We start from the raw sequence: 16,696 nt of genomic DNA, 5'->3' as shown, positions 1-16,696 counted from the left end.
TGTTTTGAATATTGCGTTCAGTGAAAAATGACAGAACAGTTTATAGGATGTGATTTTTTTGTAAAAAGATTTTTAGCATGTTTATGATTGGATAAAAGTCTGGAAGGATATACACAAAACATTAACAGTGGTGAGATTACGGAATGTTTACATTTTCATCTTTCTGTGAATATGTATTTGTACTTTTGGCAAATAATGTGGGCTATTTCAGTAATACAAATTTGCTATAGTCAATAATATTGAATTGTATACTTGAAATTTGCTGAGAGTAAGTTCTAACTGTTCTCACCACATACACAAAGTTGACTATGTGAGGTGACAGATGCGTTAACTAACTTGATTGTGGTAATCGTTTCAGTATATATGTAAAGCAAATTATCATGTGGTGTACTTTAAATATATAGTTTTATTAGTCAATTATGCCTCAATAAAGCTGGAAAAAATAATTGGTCACATGCAACGAAAATATAGATAAGTTTTCATTCTTCTTTTCTAAATAAGAGAACTCACAAAATTCTAGTATTTTAAAGCTGAAAGCTTTTTAAAGGACATTTAAACTCATTATTTAACAAATAAATGTACTGAAGCCTGGGGAAGTTAGCTGACTTGCCTGGAGGTGTCACCCCAGGCCATGTCTTAATTGGACGAGTCAGCATTTGAACCCAGATCAGCAGTTCATTGCTTGTTCTAAAGCAACGTGGCACCTCTGAAGAACTAAAAGGGGCCTAACCACGGAAGTGTTGCCAGCAGTTCTATGTGGCTTATGCAGCCTGGTGTGCATTCACTGGCTCTCAGTAGATCTTGAAAATAGCCCAGGCCATAGCCCACTGAACAGCTGAAAGAAAACACTCAGAGCATGAAGAATGCCTTGCCCAGCTGCCTGACAAGCTGTATTTTCCCATTTGGCAAGTGAAGTCTTCTCCAGAAAATGGTATGTTATAAAGAACTTCCTTTTCCAGGGGGTCAATGACATCTTTTATGAGGAAGACTCTAAGGCAATAAACTAGATGCCAAGTATAATTAAGCAGGCCCCACAGCCAGGAGGAGACAAATTGGACCAACCTCCATTCAGAGCAGGTTGGATTAAATTAATAGATCAGCTGAAATTAATAAAAGGGCAAAGTAACTAGAGATTCTTCCTCCTATGTGCTGCCCTTGCCATGAGGTTTGTTCAGGGTGACATCGGAGAGGCCTCACTAGTTCAGCTTTGGGGTCTGGGTGACATGATGCATGGATTCCTGTATCTTTACACCTGCATAGGAGACTGTTAGCCCGAGTGCAGGTGAAGCCCTTAGGCTGCCCCCCATCCTTCCCTCCACCCAGCTTCCACCTTTATTATTACTCCTAGCTGCCCTGATGCTTCCTCCAGTGACTTGGACCAAAACCCAATTAAAAGTTAAAATTATTTTTTTTCTGGTCTGGCAAAAGGCCATCTTACCATCTTTGGGCTGGTTAGAGGAATATTTTCAGTTCCTTAACAATATGCCCTCAGTTATTGAGCTAATCTGATAGCTGTATTATTTTCCTAAACTGTTTTTTATTTTATTTTTTTACTTTTCCTTCAATTGATCTCTTCTCCTTGCTTTCGAGGGGGCCCTGGACTAGGAGTGCCCAAGTGATTATACGTTTGGGGAATTTACCCAAATGGTGAATTCTAGTTGCATTCGTTTGGATTAGGTTAGGCCACATATAACAGAAGAATGCATAATATCTGTCTTAAATTGAGAACAATTTGTCATCTGCAAGTAGACCTTCTAGGTGTGGTGTTAGAGCAGTTTTTCTGTGTCAACAAAATCTTAGCCTGCTATACTTTTAATCTGCTATCTTCAGCAAAGTGGCTTCTCTTCTCAAGGTCATCTCATGATCCAAGATAGCTGGGAGAGCTCCAGCCGTCTCAACACATTCCTGGCATCAGGAAGGAGGAAGAGCAGAAATTACATTAAAACACATTGTAATGGAGAGTTTCTAGCCTGGGAGGCATTCTGTCTTCTTCAAGTGACTTTGACCCTACCTACTCTAATCCAGAATGTATTTCTCTTGCGTTTTAACCTTTGAAAAGTCGACATTTCCTTCACTTCCCATTCTTGGTAGAGCATCTTATTGTGGCCCCTAAGTAATTGTAATCGGGTCTATCTCAGAATTCCACCTGCCTTTCTCTGGGTATCAGGCCAGAATTCCTGCAACTCATCCTAAAGCATCTCAAACAGCTCAGAACTGCCAGTGCGAAACAAAAAATTCCTGAAGAAGTAGAATGTTCTTCTTTCTCTGTCTTCTTAAAGCGCTGACTCTACTGATAGAGACTCTTACAGATGGAGAGGCAACTTTCCCTGTCCCCATACTTAACATTATAAAGAACTTCCCTCTATGTAATCTAAATTTCTGAAATATAACTCATCCATTTTATGCTTTATCATCATTGGAAATTGAGACCAATTAGCCACCTTATACTTATTTCTCAGAAGAAAAGATAGTACTTTGGTTAACAGGTAGGTAGGTTGGATATATTTAGATTTTTCCTTTTAAGGAGAGAGTTGCAAGGAATTTCAGTGTTTTAAAATATTGCTTAACAAGCAAGAGAACATGTGGAAGATACAGTGGTCCGTAAGCATTGTATTCCCATAGCTCAAAAGCTCTTGCAACCATTTGTGAAAGTCAGGGTCTGATCTTATAGTTGTGACATTTAGACAGGGATAGATTGCCTGCTTCAAGGTTATGCCCAATACAGCTTATCTGGGAATCTGAGACAGATGTTCTACGACCAATCTTGTCTGTGATGAGAATTCAAACTCCCCTATGTCTGCAGCAACGCTTTGTACACCTAAGATTTTGATTTTTTAAAAAATCCGTAGGAACAAATTTTAAAAAACAACACAGGATGCACCATGCTGTAGTGAAAGGATATGATCTTATTTTTTTTTTCTTTTCAGGATACCAGAAGCAAAAAAAAAAAAAAAAAATGGTATGATCTTTAGAGCAAAGAGACCTGGATTCAAATCCTAGTTCTCTCACTTCCTGGCTGTATGGATTTAAGTAAGTCACTTAATTTTCCTGAGTTTCAGTTTCTCCATATGCAAAATGGTGTCAGTCATACCTCCCCTTTCGAAAATAATCTGGGAGGAATATTGCATTAAAGTGGTGGATGATATAAACTGCTGACTCTACTGACTATAAATATCTGAGAATGGTGTTTGGGTTTTGGACTCTAAAACTGGGGACAGGGTAGGTTGCATGAGGAATGTAAACTGTGTTTCAAGGGACAAGCTGGTCAAATCTAGAAGACTTCAAAGTATCCTGAGGGGGAAAGAGAAAAATGCCAAAATAAAACTATAAAACTAGTTTCTCTGAAAGGCATCAGGAACTTGTTTTGTTTTTACCTTTTTGGGGGAATGGGGGACAGAGTCTTGCTCTGTTTTCCAGGTTGGAGTGCGGTGACACAATCTTGGCTCACTGCAACCTCTGCCTCCTACGTTCAAGTGATTCTCCTGCCTCAGCCTCCCGAGTAGTTGGGATTACAAGTGCACGCCACCATGCCCAGCTAATTTTTGTATTTTTAGCAGAGACAGGGTTTCACCATGTTGCCCAGGCTAGTCTCAAACTCCTGACCTCAAGCAATCCACCTGCTTCAGCCTCCCAATTTACTTTCTTTTTCAAATTTTTTTTAATTTTTAACTTTTTTTTTCTCATTTTGAACTTCTTTGTCAAGAACTCCCTTTAGACAGGAAAGAAAAGATGAGGCAGGAGAGAACTGGAGCTCAAATAGGAGAGAAAGGTGTATTGAGCACACCTGGAATAGTGGTTCTTCATCCTGCTGCACCTGAGTATCATCTGGAAGCTTAAAACTATCAAGGCTTCAACCTCAGCCACAGAGATTCTAAGTCTGTGGGCTCTGGATATTAGATTTTTTAAAACCATACACACAAACCCTCTGTGAATGGCTTCTCACCTTGGTGGACATTAGAATTATCTGGGGTGCTTAAAACATGAATATGCTGCTGGGGCTTCACCCCAGAGAAGTTGATTTGATTGTCCTGTTGACAGGTCCAGGCCCTGGTGGTTTTAAATTTGTCTCAGGTGATTCCAATGTGCGGCCAGGGTTGCAGTCCACTGACCTACGTGCTCTAAATCAGCTTGAGTGATCTGACCTGGATGAATTTCAGAGTATTGAAAACACATGCAAATGAAATTACTGAACTCCTTTGATTGTCTTTAAGGAATTGTGAGGAATGTGTTGGAGGAATGTAAGGGGTGATTTTAGAAAGAGTTGAGATGGGCAAATCTCCAAAAAAAATCTCAATTTTCAAAAAGTCAAAAGAAGAAGGTCCTCTAATCTGTACTTCTGGCAGTAAGCCCAGCCAATATTTCCTTTTATTAAAATTATGGTTTATTAGTAGTGATCAATATGAACTTGCACAGGTTCAGCACGAAAAGACACATCAAACTGACTACAGTGGCTACTTCAACAGGGTTGCCTGACATTTAGATAAGGGGCACGTGTGTGTAAGTTCATTCCATTTTAGAAGGCATAGAGACAGAGAGAGAGGAATGAAAACCAAGAAAACCAGCGCATCTGAACTTTACTGTGCAGTGAATCCCCTGGGCATCTTGTTAAAATACAGATTCTTATTCTGTAGGTTTGGGATGGGGCCCGTGAGTGTATTTTAACAAACTGCCAGGTGCTGCCAATTATGCTGGTTCACAGGCCACACTTTGAGTGGCAAGGGTGTAGACTGCACAGCTGTACAGTGAGGGGGGTTAGTAAGCAACTGAACAGTGATAGCAAATGAACACTGGTTAATGGGTCAGTGTTATTCTGGAAGAAAATTTCCTTTTCTTTTTCTTTTTCTTTCGAGTTGGGGTCTTGCTCTGTCATCCAAGCTGGAGTGCAGTGGTGTGGTCATAGCTCACTGCAGCCTCCAACTCCTGGGCTCAAGTGATCCTCCCATCTCAACCTGCCAAGTAGCTAGGACTGCAAGTGAGCACCACTGTGCCTGGCTAATTTTTTTTAAGAGATGTGGGTCTCGCTATGCTACGCAGGCTGGTCTTGAACTCCTGGCTTCAAGACATCCTCCCGCCTCAGCCTTTCAAAGTGCTGGGATTATAGTGTGAGCCACCACTCCCAGCCCTGGGGGAAAGATTTCGATGCTTGGGATTTAGTTTTGTTTTGTCTAAGAATATTAGTAGTGGCTTTGACATTCACCGTATCCTTATCAAATTTTCAGATGACATAGAACTGGAAGAGAATTAATGACAGAATCAGCAACCAAATACCTTTTTTTCTGTGAGCCAGCAGGAATAAATGATCCATGTCACATTCTTTTAGAACCTCCTGTCTAACTGGCCATATAACTTAATAGCTGAGTGGTTGGTCATAAGCAAATCAGTTAACCTCTTAGACTACCAGTCCCCTCATCTTTACAATGAATGGAAATATTAGTTAGAATTCTGTTAGTTGCATGTAACAGAACACTTGAATAGTTTAAGGGAATACAAGGAATTTATTGGCTTCTTTGGGCATAGTTGGATCCAGTAGAGAAAACTTATTATAAAAGTTATATTATAAAATGATTTAGCTTTCTCTCTCTCTTTCTTTCTCCAACTCTCTGTTCTGCAGGACTTCCCTTGTCTTCAGGCTGCCTCAGGCTTTCTCATGTCCTGAGGAAGAGGGCATTTGGCAACCTCAGCTTGCTAGCTTAACAAGGCATATTTATCATAGAAAACACTCAAGTCTTGCAGGGATCACACATCCTCTCTGCACCATCACTGAGGCCAGAGGGATGGTGTACTGTAATTGGTTCAGCCTGGATCATTTGCCAACCACTGAGGATGGAAGGGACAGGACACCATCACAGACACTCCACTCCACCACATTGAGTAGGGAAAAGATAGTTCCCCTGAGAAAACAGTGGTGAACGACTCAACGTGTCAAGCAAATATCCAGCAAATAACTCACACCCAAACATCACAAAATGATTAGGGCATGTTCTTGTTCTTCTTCTTTTTTTTTTTTTTTTTTTTTTTTTTCAATTTTAGACTCAGAAGGTACATGTGCAGATTTGTTACATGGATATGTTGCATGATGTTGGGGTCTGGGCTTCGAATGAATATCACCCAAATAGTGACCATAGTACCCAATGGGTAGCTTTTTAACCCATAGTCCTCCCCCATCCTCCCTCCTCACTTTTGGAGTCCCCAGTGTCTATTGTTGCCATTCTAATGTCCATGTGTCCGCAGTGTTTAGCTCTCACTTATAAATGAGAATATGCAGTATTTGGTTTTCTGTTTCTATGTTAATTCACTTAGGATAATGGCCTCCAGCTACATCCACGTTGCTGCAAAGAGTGTGATTTTGTTCTTTTTTATGGCTGCATAGTATTTCATGGTGTATATGTACTTTTTGTTTTTTTAATCCAATCCACTGTTGATGGGCACCTGGGTTGATTCCATGTCTTTGCAATTGTGAACAGTTCTGCAATGAACATGTGAGTGCTGGTGTCTTTTTGGTAGAATGATTTATTTTCCTTTGGGTACACACCCAGTAATGAGGTTGCTGGGTTGAATGGTAATTCTATTCTTAGTTCTTTGAGAAGTCTCCAAACTGCTTTCCACAGGGGCTGAACTAATTTACAATTCCACTAACAGCATATAAGTGTTCCCTTTTCTCTGAAACTTGGCAACATCTGTTATTTTTTGACTTTTAAATAATAGCCATCCTGACTGGTGTGAGATGGTATCTCATTGTGGTTTTGATTTGCATTTCTCTGATGATTAGTGATGCTGAGCATTTTTTCACATTACTTGGCCAGTTGTCTGTCTTCTTTTGAGAATAGGGCACATTCTTTACAATGCAATGCTGCAGGCAGTCAGAGTTGGCATGAGATGAGTCAGGTTTGCTCTTCCTGGACTAGATGGTCTCTAATGTACTGTTTTGTAAGACTCCCAAGCTGTGCTTGTGTGTAACATATCATCCAGTAGCAAGACTTTTCTGGAGACAATTTCTTGAACTTTGAGATTCGATAGAGTAGATATTTAGGTGGTTGGGTTACCCTCAGATCACACCTAACCTTCTAAGAGAGAGGCAGGTCTTAGTAGAGGAGTGGCATTTCATCAGGAGGACTTCCCACCTTGCAACCTTCTGGAAGAGTTCCTGCCCGTTCTGCTGAGGACCCCATTCCCAGCCCCTAAATCCCTAGGCCACTGGCCAGGGGCCTCCATGCAGAGGTGAGCCAGTGCCTCTGATTGGCATTGGATGGCCTAAAAAGATGACCCGAACTTCTCAGAAGCTGTTTTGAGAATTAGAAATAAAAGACACAGAGAAACTCCAGTGATCTGTGGGTACTGTGATGTACGGGCCTGCAGAAATGGAGCATAGGGTGGGCTTTGTTTAAGTAAAAAAGGAAGCTGCTGAGAGTGAAAAAAGAATGTGGTGGGTGCACGGAGAGAAAGAGACACAGAATGAGACCAGTGGAGTTCGGAAGGAGAGAGAAATAGAGAGAGCTGTGGCTACCATATGTACCTCAGCCACATAAGCAAAGGGCTGTGCCTATGAACCGGCTACTCCTGGAGCTTATCTGTGTCATTCGCAGGCTTGGGCCCTGCTAGCTGGGAGGAAATGTCACCTTCCCTGTGGGTGACCCGAGGGATGGGGGTCCCCGAGGCTGAAGCTCTCCTAAGAGGTACATGATAGACTTGAGGTAGGAGCCCGGTGGGGGTAGCACTGTGGGTGCCAGGCAGCCTGAGAATGCAGTAGAGCTTGGGGACTTCAGGAATGAGGGAGCTGTGGAAGCTGGGCAGGGTGGAGTCGGGATGAGAGGGAAGGGGAAGAGCTCTGCTGAGTCATAGAAGAGGAGAGTAGGAGAGTGAAGAGCTTCCAGCACTGGCAGAAAGGAAATTGGGACCTCAACACCAGATGCAGTGATAATGAGATCTTCCTAATGTTCTGGGATTAAGGTAAATGCTGCCGTTCTAAAACAGGCTGAAAAACACTTTATGTGGAATCTGTGGGTGGACAGAGAGTGGTGGCATGGCCTGGGAGAGCTGGTGCTTGTGATTCTTGGCCACTGGGGGGACAGCTCATCCACAGTCCTTTCACTGCTTGGCCTCTGACAGCCTCACCACCTGGGCTTAGGTGCCTTCCTCATTAGTTGAGCATTAACCTGTCCTACAGATTTCCTTGAAGAGCTGATAATACCCCAAAAGAGCATTCAGCTTACTGTAAGTGAGGAAATAGAATCTAGGTTTCCTGGCCCAGTGTTTATGTGTTGGGCCATTATTTAGGAGTCTGGTCGTAACTAATGGAAACTACTTTATGTACAATATGTATTGAGAGTCTTCTATATACCTGGCCCTGAACTTAGAATGGAAAGACAGATATAAACCAGAAAACCCCTAACCAAAGAAATGTGTAATTATAAGTTATAGTAAAATCTATGAAGAATAAGAACAAGATGCTGTGAGGGAATAGAGGGGTTGTGGTGGAAAGACAGGCTTTAGAGTGGGCTTTAGAGGTAAAACATCTCTGAAGCATTGGCATTTAAGCTGAGAGCTAAAAGATGAGAAAGTGTTGTTTGGGGGAAGAGGATTTCTGGTCATAAGGATGCCTGTATGAAGCTGTAAGGGGGAAGGCACATGGTCAGAACATAGTGAGAAGAGAGTGTGGGGGGCCAGAAATGATGACTGAAAGGGTGCCCAAGGACCATGTGGGGTCTTGAAGGCTGCTGCATAACAAATTGTCCCAAAACTTAGTGGCCTAAAACAATAAACAGGCTGGTTGTGGTGGCTCATGCCTGTAAGCCCAGTACTTTGGGAGGCTGAGGCGGGTGGATCACCTGAGGTTGGGAGTTCGACACCAGCCTGGCCAACATGGCGAAATCCCATCTCTACTAAAAATACAAAAATTAGCTGAGTGTGGTGGTGGGTGCCTGTAATCCCAGCTACTTGGGAGGCTGAAGCAGGAGAATTGCTTGAGCCCCGGAGGCGGAGGTTGCAGTGAGCTGAGATCGCGCCACTGCACTCCAGCCTGGGCGACAGAGCGAGACTCTGTCTCAAACAACAACAACAACAACAACAAAACAAACCCAATAAACAATTATTTTCCTTGCAGTTTCTATGGGCCAGGAATCTGGGGGAGCTTAGCTGGATGGTGCTGCTTGGAATCCATGAGGACTAAATCCATGAGGGTTTAGTCTCAATGTTGACCATGGCTGCAGTCATTGAGAGGCATGATGGGGCTGGAGGACCCACTTCCAAGGTGGCTCACACCATGGCTGGGAAGCACAGCTGGTAGATGTGCAGGGCCTCCTTGCCTCTCCACTTGGGCCTCTCCACAGGCTGCTTGACTGTCCTCAAGACATGGCTGCTGGACTGCCCCAGAGTAAGTGATGTGCAATGGAACAAGGTGGAGTGGCAATGCCTTTTATGATTTGACCTTGGAAGTCACATATGGTCAGTTCCACCCCAGTGTAGTTCTTAGAAGTGAGTCACTAAGTCTAGCCCACATTCAACGGCAGAGAAATTAGCCTTCATCATTGTAAGGGAGGAGTGTCAAAGAATGTGTGGATACATTTTAAAGACATCACGTGGGCCATGAGAAAAGGCCAGTTTTAGCAGAACTGAAGGCTTTGTCATAAGGCTACAGGGGGTGCTCATGGAATCTGATGGCAGCACAAAGTGAAGCTGAGCTTCAGCAAGGACTGGACCCAGGGACTGGGATATGGTTCTGACCTTATCCCTTAAAGACATAAGAGTGATACAATGGACTGTGGGGACTTGGGGGGGGAAACAGTCAGAAGGGGTAGAGGGATAAAAGGCTACAAATTTGGCTCAGTGTACACTGCTTAGGTGATGGGTGCGCCAAAATCTCACAAATCACCACTAAAGAACTCACTCATGTAACCAAACACCCTGTTCCCCTAAAACCTATGGAAATAAATAAATAAACAAATAAATAAATAAAGGCAAAAAAAAAACAAAACCCCAAAAAACCTATGCTGCACTGTTGATCTCTTGTGCTCTCTACCTGTTGGCTTCATTCTCCTTTCTCTTCAGATTGGCTTTCTTGCTTCTCCTGCCCACCTGGCAGCATGTGACATCCAGCCCTCAACCCCATCCCTTGCTCCTAAGCTTGCAAAACATATACAGGCCAACTGAGTTCTCAGTCCCAATTCCAAATTCCTGGGACAAAGAATTGGACTGGCCCAACTTTGATTAGATGGTCCCCTCAGGTCCAGTTGGCTGTGGCCAGGGCAGTGGAGAGGTGTAGTATAAACACAGCTGCCGATGGCCCTCCTCTGTGGAACTGGGTAAAGAGGGAAGTTTCCTGAGGAAAGAGAACTGAGCAGCACCCAAATGTGTCTACTTCAGCCTTTCTGTCAGTCTTGTCACTTTGTCATTTCATCCCACATAGGCAACAGATTCTCTTTCCTTCCTTTTCTTTCTCTCCTTCCTTCCTTCCTTGCTCCCTTTCTCCCTTCCTCCTTCCTCTCCCCTCCCTTCCTCCTTCCTCTCCCCTCCCTTCCCCTCCCTTCCCCTCCCTTCCCCTTCCCTTTCCCTTCCCCTTCCTCTGCCTCTTCCCTTCCCCTTCCTTTCCCCTTCCCTTCCCCTTCCTTCCCCTTCCCTTCCCTTTCCTTCCTTCCTTCTTCCCTTCCTTCCTCCCTTCCTTTCCCCTTCCCTTCCCCTTCCTTCCCCTTCCCTTCCCTTTCCTTCCTTCCTTCTTCCCTTCCTTCCTCCCTTCCTTCTTTCTTTCCTTTCTTCTCTTTCTTTTCTTTTCTTTCTTCCTTTCTTTGACAGGGTCTTGTTCTGTCATCCGGAGTGCAGTGGAACAATCATGGCTCACTGTAGCCTCAACCTCCTGGGCTCAAGCAATCTTCCTGCCTCAGCTTCCCAAGTAGCTGGGACTCCAGGTGCATACCACTACACCCAGCTAATTTATTTTTTGTAGAAATGGGGTCTCACTGTGTTGCCCAGGCTGATCTTGAACTCTTGGCTTCAAGCAATCCTCCCACTGTGAGCCCCCAAAGTGCTGAGATTACAGGTGTGAGCCACCATACCCGGTTGGTGATAGATATTCTGTAGGTTGTATTACCATCAGTTGGAGTTTTCTAGAAGTAAAAGAGATTCTGAGTATGGGAATTTCCAAAATGTAGTAGGTCTTGCTCATTAAAATGGGCCCAAGAAAGCACTCATAAAGCATTTTATGGGGTGCTTTTGGACACTACTAAATAAAATGGTTTAGTTATAAAACAGCTGGAGTTGATACATTGAGCAAAAATATAAGAGGGCTATTTCGCTGAGCTGGCTAGTGTAAGTCTTACTAAAATTAGAAACTGGAGCCCAATACTAGTAGTGAGACAGAGGTTACACAAAGATCTTCACAAACATATTACAGTGGTTTCTAGGGGAACTTACCAGTGAAAGGCAGGAGCTTTGATTTTAGAGTCACTGCTGCAGAAAATGAGGGCATCAAAGACTAAGTCCCATTGCTGTCATTGTGGTTGTTTTCAGACAGGGACGTCCGTTTTTCTAGCAGGGAAATCTAGATGGTGGACAGTTTCACCAGCTATACCCATAGTTAAGGAAGATAACTTGATAAGGTACAGCCTGGGACACAGATTTCAGAAGCTACTTGGTGATCCCCAAACGCCTTCCCCCACCCACTGGCTGAGGTACTTTAAGATGGGATGAAAATCTTATTCACTGCCTAGTGGTAATTTTACAGAGCAGGGATCACTGGGAAAGGTAACACATGGGCAGGCATGAGGCACTGTCATAAAAGCAGGCTTTGCTCAGACGTGGACTGCACATCTAAAGGTGACTGTAGGAACAGGGACATGGGGAAAAAGAAAGGTTAGTGGTATGGAAAGCAAATGGCGAATGCCTAACACTTCAGCTTGGGGTCTCTTCTGGAGGAAAAACATATTTTTGTGCACCAAAAAATGTCTGAAGACAGTTGACTATGGTTTAGCTTAAAAGGGAAAAATATAGAGGGGAAATATTGCTTTCAAGTACTTAAATGTAAGAAAGATTTTAATGGGCTATTTTCTATAGATAAATATAGAAAATAAAGATTTTCTGAGAAGCGAGCTGTAGTAATAAATTCTAGCCCAGGGTCAGGTTACTGAAGGGAAGTGGAAGTGGGTTTGGGCACTATATTCAAGAAGTTTGAAAGGGAGGATAAAGTTAGGTTTGTTTTGAATAAGGTGAGCCTGACTCAGTTTGAGTCGTGTTTGCAGCCTATTGCACTTTTATATACTAAACAAAATCTCAGAAATCTTCCCTTTATTTTCACCTGTTCTAATACCATTCATGGGCCAAGGCAATCCATCTAATTAAGTATGCTTGCATAGGCAGGTGTTCCCACTAGAGAAATAAAAATCAATGGAAGATTGTGGTAATTTTCACAGCCAACAGTGTTGGCCCACATTATTGGACCGTTATATACTTGGTTTGCTGTCTGTTTATCTGTTGGTTACTTTTTTTAAAAAAAAAATGATATCATCAAGTAATCTTCAGGGCATAAAAAGGAGCTTCATTCAACTCCTCAGTAATAACAGTCATTACTGTACTCTCTAAAAACAATTGGCTAGTTACGTGCAGCTTCTAAAGAGTTCCCTAATCCAGAAAACTGCAAATTACATAGTAATGATTATTGAGGTTCTGTGGTAACTCCAGTCATCATTTCAATGTAATTGATAGAGCATGAATAACTATAAATTATGTTATATATACAACCTCTTTACAGGGAACTCACACAGTTATTTGTGGTATGCATAATAAAGCAAAATCTAAATTGAATGTTAATTTTAATAAAAATCACTTTTATACCTCATTTCCATCTGAATGGATGCCATCTGTTTTAAGGTGCTAGCAGGGAGCAAAGTAAAATTGAACTCCAAAAATACAAACATTTGTTGTTTTTCAGCTTTTCCAATTTAATGCTGAAAGCCCTGAAAGAAACAAGAGACTTTGATATACTATTGTTTTCCAGGGCAAGGGGTTATCAAAGACATTAACAAACGTTAATTAAGAATATTAGGATTTTTTTCCATGCTGAGCTAAGAAAGCTCTCGGATCCCAGTTTTAGTTTGCAGATTTTTTGTTATTGTCCAACTTTAGGATCATCCAGTATCAAACCCACAGACTAGAGTTTGATCAAAAGTAGTTCATGACAATGAGAACACATGGACACATGAAGGAGAACATCACACTCTGGGGACTGTTGTGGGGTGGGAGGAAGGGGGAGGGATAGCATTAGGAAATATACCTAATGCTAAATGACGAGTTAATGGGTACAGCACACCAGCATGGCACATGTATACATATGTAACTAACCTGCACATTGTGCACATGTACCCTAAAACTTAAAGTGTAATAATAATAAAATAAAATAAAAAATTAAGAAAAAAAGTAGTTCATGTAGGAGCTGAGCCCAGGAAGCACTGATGGGGCAGTGGGAAAGTGAGACCAGGAGGGGAAGGAAGTGAATGAAGTGTGTATTTCCACCGTGGGCAACAGGAGTTCGATGCCGCTGGGGAATCTGGAGACCATGAGAAACACCTCAGAGTAATCTTCACCTCATCCACCCATGGCTGGGATGTTTTGGGGCTCTAACTTTCTTTCTTTTTCTTTTTTCTTTTTTTTTGAGACAGGGTCTCGCTCTGTTACCCAAGCTGGAGTGCAGTGGCGCAATCTCGGCTCACTGGAACCTCCACCTCCTGGGTTCAAGTGATTCTCCTACCTCAGCCTCCCCAGTAGCTGGGACAGGTGCCCACCACCATGCCCTGCTCATTTTTGTATTTTTAGTAAAGACGGGGTTTTGCCATGTTTGCCAGGCTGGTCTCGGACTCCTGACCTCAGGTGATCCACCCACCTCGGCCTCCCAAAGTGCTGGGATTACAGGCATGAGTCGCCACGACCAGCCTCTTTTTCTTTTTTTTTGAGACAGAGTCTCGCTCTGTTGTCCGGGCTGGAGTTCAGTGGCGCGATCTCGGCTCACTGCAACCTCCGCCTCCCAGGATCAAGCAATTCTCCTGCCTCAGCCTCCCGAGTAGCTGGAGTACAGGTGCATACTATCATGCCCAGTTAAACTTTAAAAAAAAAAAATTGTAGAGATGGGGTCTTATTATGTTGCCTAGGCTGGTCTCAAACCCCTGGGCTCAAGCAATCCTCCCACCTCATCCTCCCAAGGTGCTGGGATTACAGGTGTAAGAGAACATTTAAATTGACTATTAAACATTGCTTTTCTTAAAGGTCCTTGCCATCCTTCCCTGGGGGATTTATCCCAGCCATCCTTCTCCTCATTTGTTATGGGGTTGAGTCTCCCCCGAAAAAGACATGTTGGAGTCCTAAATGCAGGTACCTCGGAATGGGAACTTATTTGGAGATAAGGTCTTTTTAAAGACAATCAAGTTAAAATGAGGTCGTTAGGGTGGGCCCTAATCCAATATGACTGGTATTCTTACAAGAAGGGGACATTTTGGCTGGGCATGGTGGCTCATGCCTGTAATTTCTGCACTTTGGGAGGCCGAGGCGGGTGGATCACCTGAGGTCAGAAAGAAACCACCCAAGATATTATTAGAGTACCTGTTACCCAGTAGGCAGTAAGATGTATCTTCATACAGTTGAAGGCAGTGGTTAGAGAAAAATAGAACCATTTCAAATTTGTTTGACTTGAGAGTGTTTAAATAAACAAATAAATAAATAAAATTTTCCCAAGACAGGGTCTTGCTCTGTCACCCAGGCTGGATTGCAGTGGTGCAATAGCTCACTGCAGCCTTCACCTCCCAGACTCAAGTGATCCTACCACCTCAGCCTCTCAAGCAGCTGGCATTACAGGCACATGCTACCAGGCCCAGCTAATTTTTTTAAAAAAGTTATGTAGCGATAGATTATCGCTATGTTGCCCAGGCTGGTCTTGAAATCACGGGCTCAAGTGAACCTCACACCTCAGCCTCCCAACTGCTGTGGAAAGTGTTTGCTCAAGTGGCTATGCCATGTAACTTTTGAGTCACCCTCCACTCCAGCTAACTCAGTTAGGGTTGGTCTTAGTTTTCCATTGCTGCTTGACAGACTATCATAAATTGGGAAATTTACAGCACATCCATTTATTCTCTCACAGTTCAGTGGGTCAGAAATCTGGGTGGGCTTGGCTGGACTCACTGCCTAGATGCGCACGCTCCCGAGGTCAGCTGGGCCGGGCTCCCATTGCGAGGCTTCGCTGGGAGACGTGCCTCCAAGCTCATTCAGGTTGCTGGCCGAATCCAGTTCCTTGCAGCTGTAGGTCTGAAGTCCTTGCTTCCTTGCTGACTTTCGGGCTGGCATTGTCCCAGCTCCTTAAGGCCACCAGTATTCCTCTTTTTTTTTTTTGAGACACAATCTCGCTCTGTCGCCCAGGCTGGAGTGCAGTGGCGTGATCTCGGCTCACTGCAAGCTCCGCCTCCCGGGTTCACGTCATTCTCCTGCCTCAGCCTCCCGAGTAGCTGGGACTACAGGCGCCTGCCACCACGCCCGGCTAATTTTTTTGTATTTTTAGTAGAGACGGGGTTTCACGTGTTAGCCAGAATGGTCAAAATCTCCTGACCTCGTGATCCACCCGCCTCGGTCTCCCAAAGTGCTGGGATTACAGGCGTAAGCCACCACGCCCGGCCACCAGTATTCCTTTTTACGTGGTTCCCTTCATCTGCAAAACAGCAGCCGTGCACTGACTTCTCATTCTGCCATGCCTGAGTCCTTCTGCCTTTAAGGACTCAAGTGATGACCCTGGGCCTGCCTGTATGATCCAGGCTAACCTCCCTATCTGAAGGTCAACTGATTGGTAAACTTATGATCAATATTCCTTATATCCAGACTTTCTCGGGCCCCAGAAGTCTTCTCCAGGCCCACAAAGGCACACACAGTAGTATAAAATATAGCGTGGATCAGAGGAGAGCTATTTCCTGCCTAGAATGAACCTCACCACTGCATGTCTGCAGGCTGGTGCTACTGTCTTGAATAGTGATGACCTTCTAAGCATTAGACCTCTGTCTTGAGGACCAGTGAGTTCCAACTCGCCTCATCAGATACCCTAGATTCCGGATCCTTGGTGTTGCTGGAACCCTGGCCAGTCCTCGGCCTCTCTAGTTCCTTACTCCTGGCTGGCATGCGGCAGCCAGGACTCCCCTTTGCTCTGCCCCACCTCTTGGGGCTCCCTGGTTCTCCCGAGCCACCTTCCGTCAGTCTTGATCAGCTGCTGCTTCTACCCCAAAAGTGATGGGCAACCTTCGAGGAGCTAAAGCGCTGTTTACACTCCTGCACTGGGCAGGTGAAGTAAGGGCAACGTGAAATGTCAACCCTGGCTGACCCCAGCTGCAGGCTGAGTGTCAGCTGGTTGTTTGTCCACTAGGTGGCGTCTGTGGAGCCTGAGGAGACAATGAGGGCTTTCCTGTTAAAAACGCACAAAGGAAGTGTTCTTTTGCTTTTCTTTTTCCTGTTTATTCCACTCACCAGCATCACGGCCCCCACTACTCTAAAAGTAACACTAAAACAAGGCGCCTTTCTAAGTCTCCCTCCCAAGGGGATTGCAGCTTCTTTCAGACCCCCCTGACTAGAGTAAGACAAGAAGTCTGTGCTTTCCCCAGTTTGCCATTAGGTTGTAATTGGAGTTCACTGAACACCAGTAACTCTCACCTCCTCCCATCCCTTGCTTTCAGCTGATTTTCTCCAA

The sequence above is a fragment of the Pongo abelii genome, chromosome 11 (genome assembly GCF_028885655.2).
Source record: "Pongo abelii isolate AG06213 chromosome 11, NHGRI_mPonAbe1-v2.0_pri, whole genome shotgun sequence".
NCBI classification, from domain to species: Eukaryota; Metazoa; Chordata; class Mammalia; order Primates; family Hominidae; genus Pongo; species Pongo abelii.
This window is presented reverse-complemented; position numbering follows the sequence as displayed.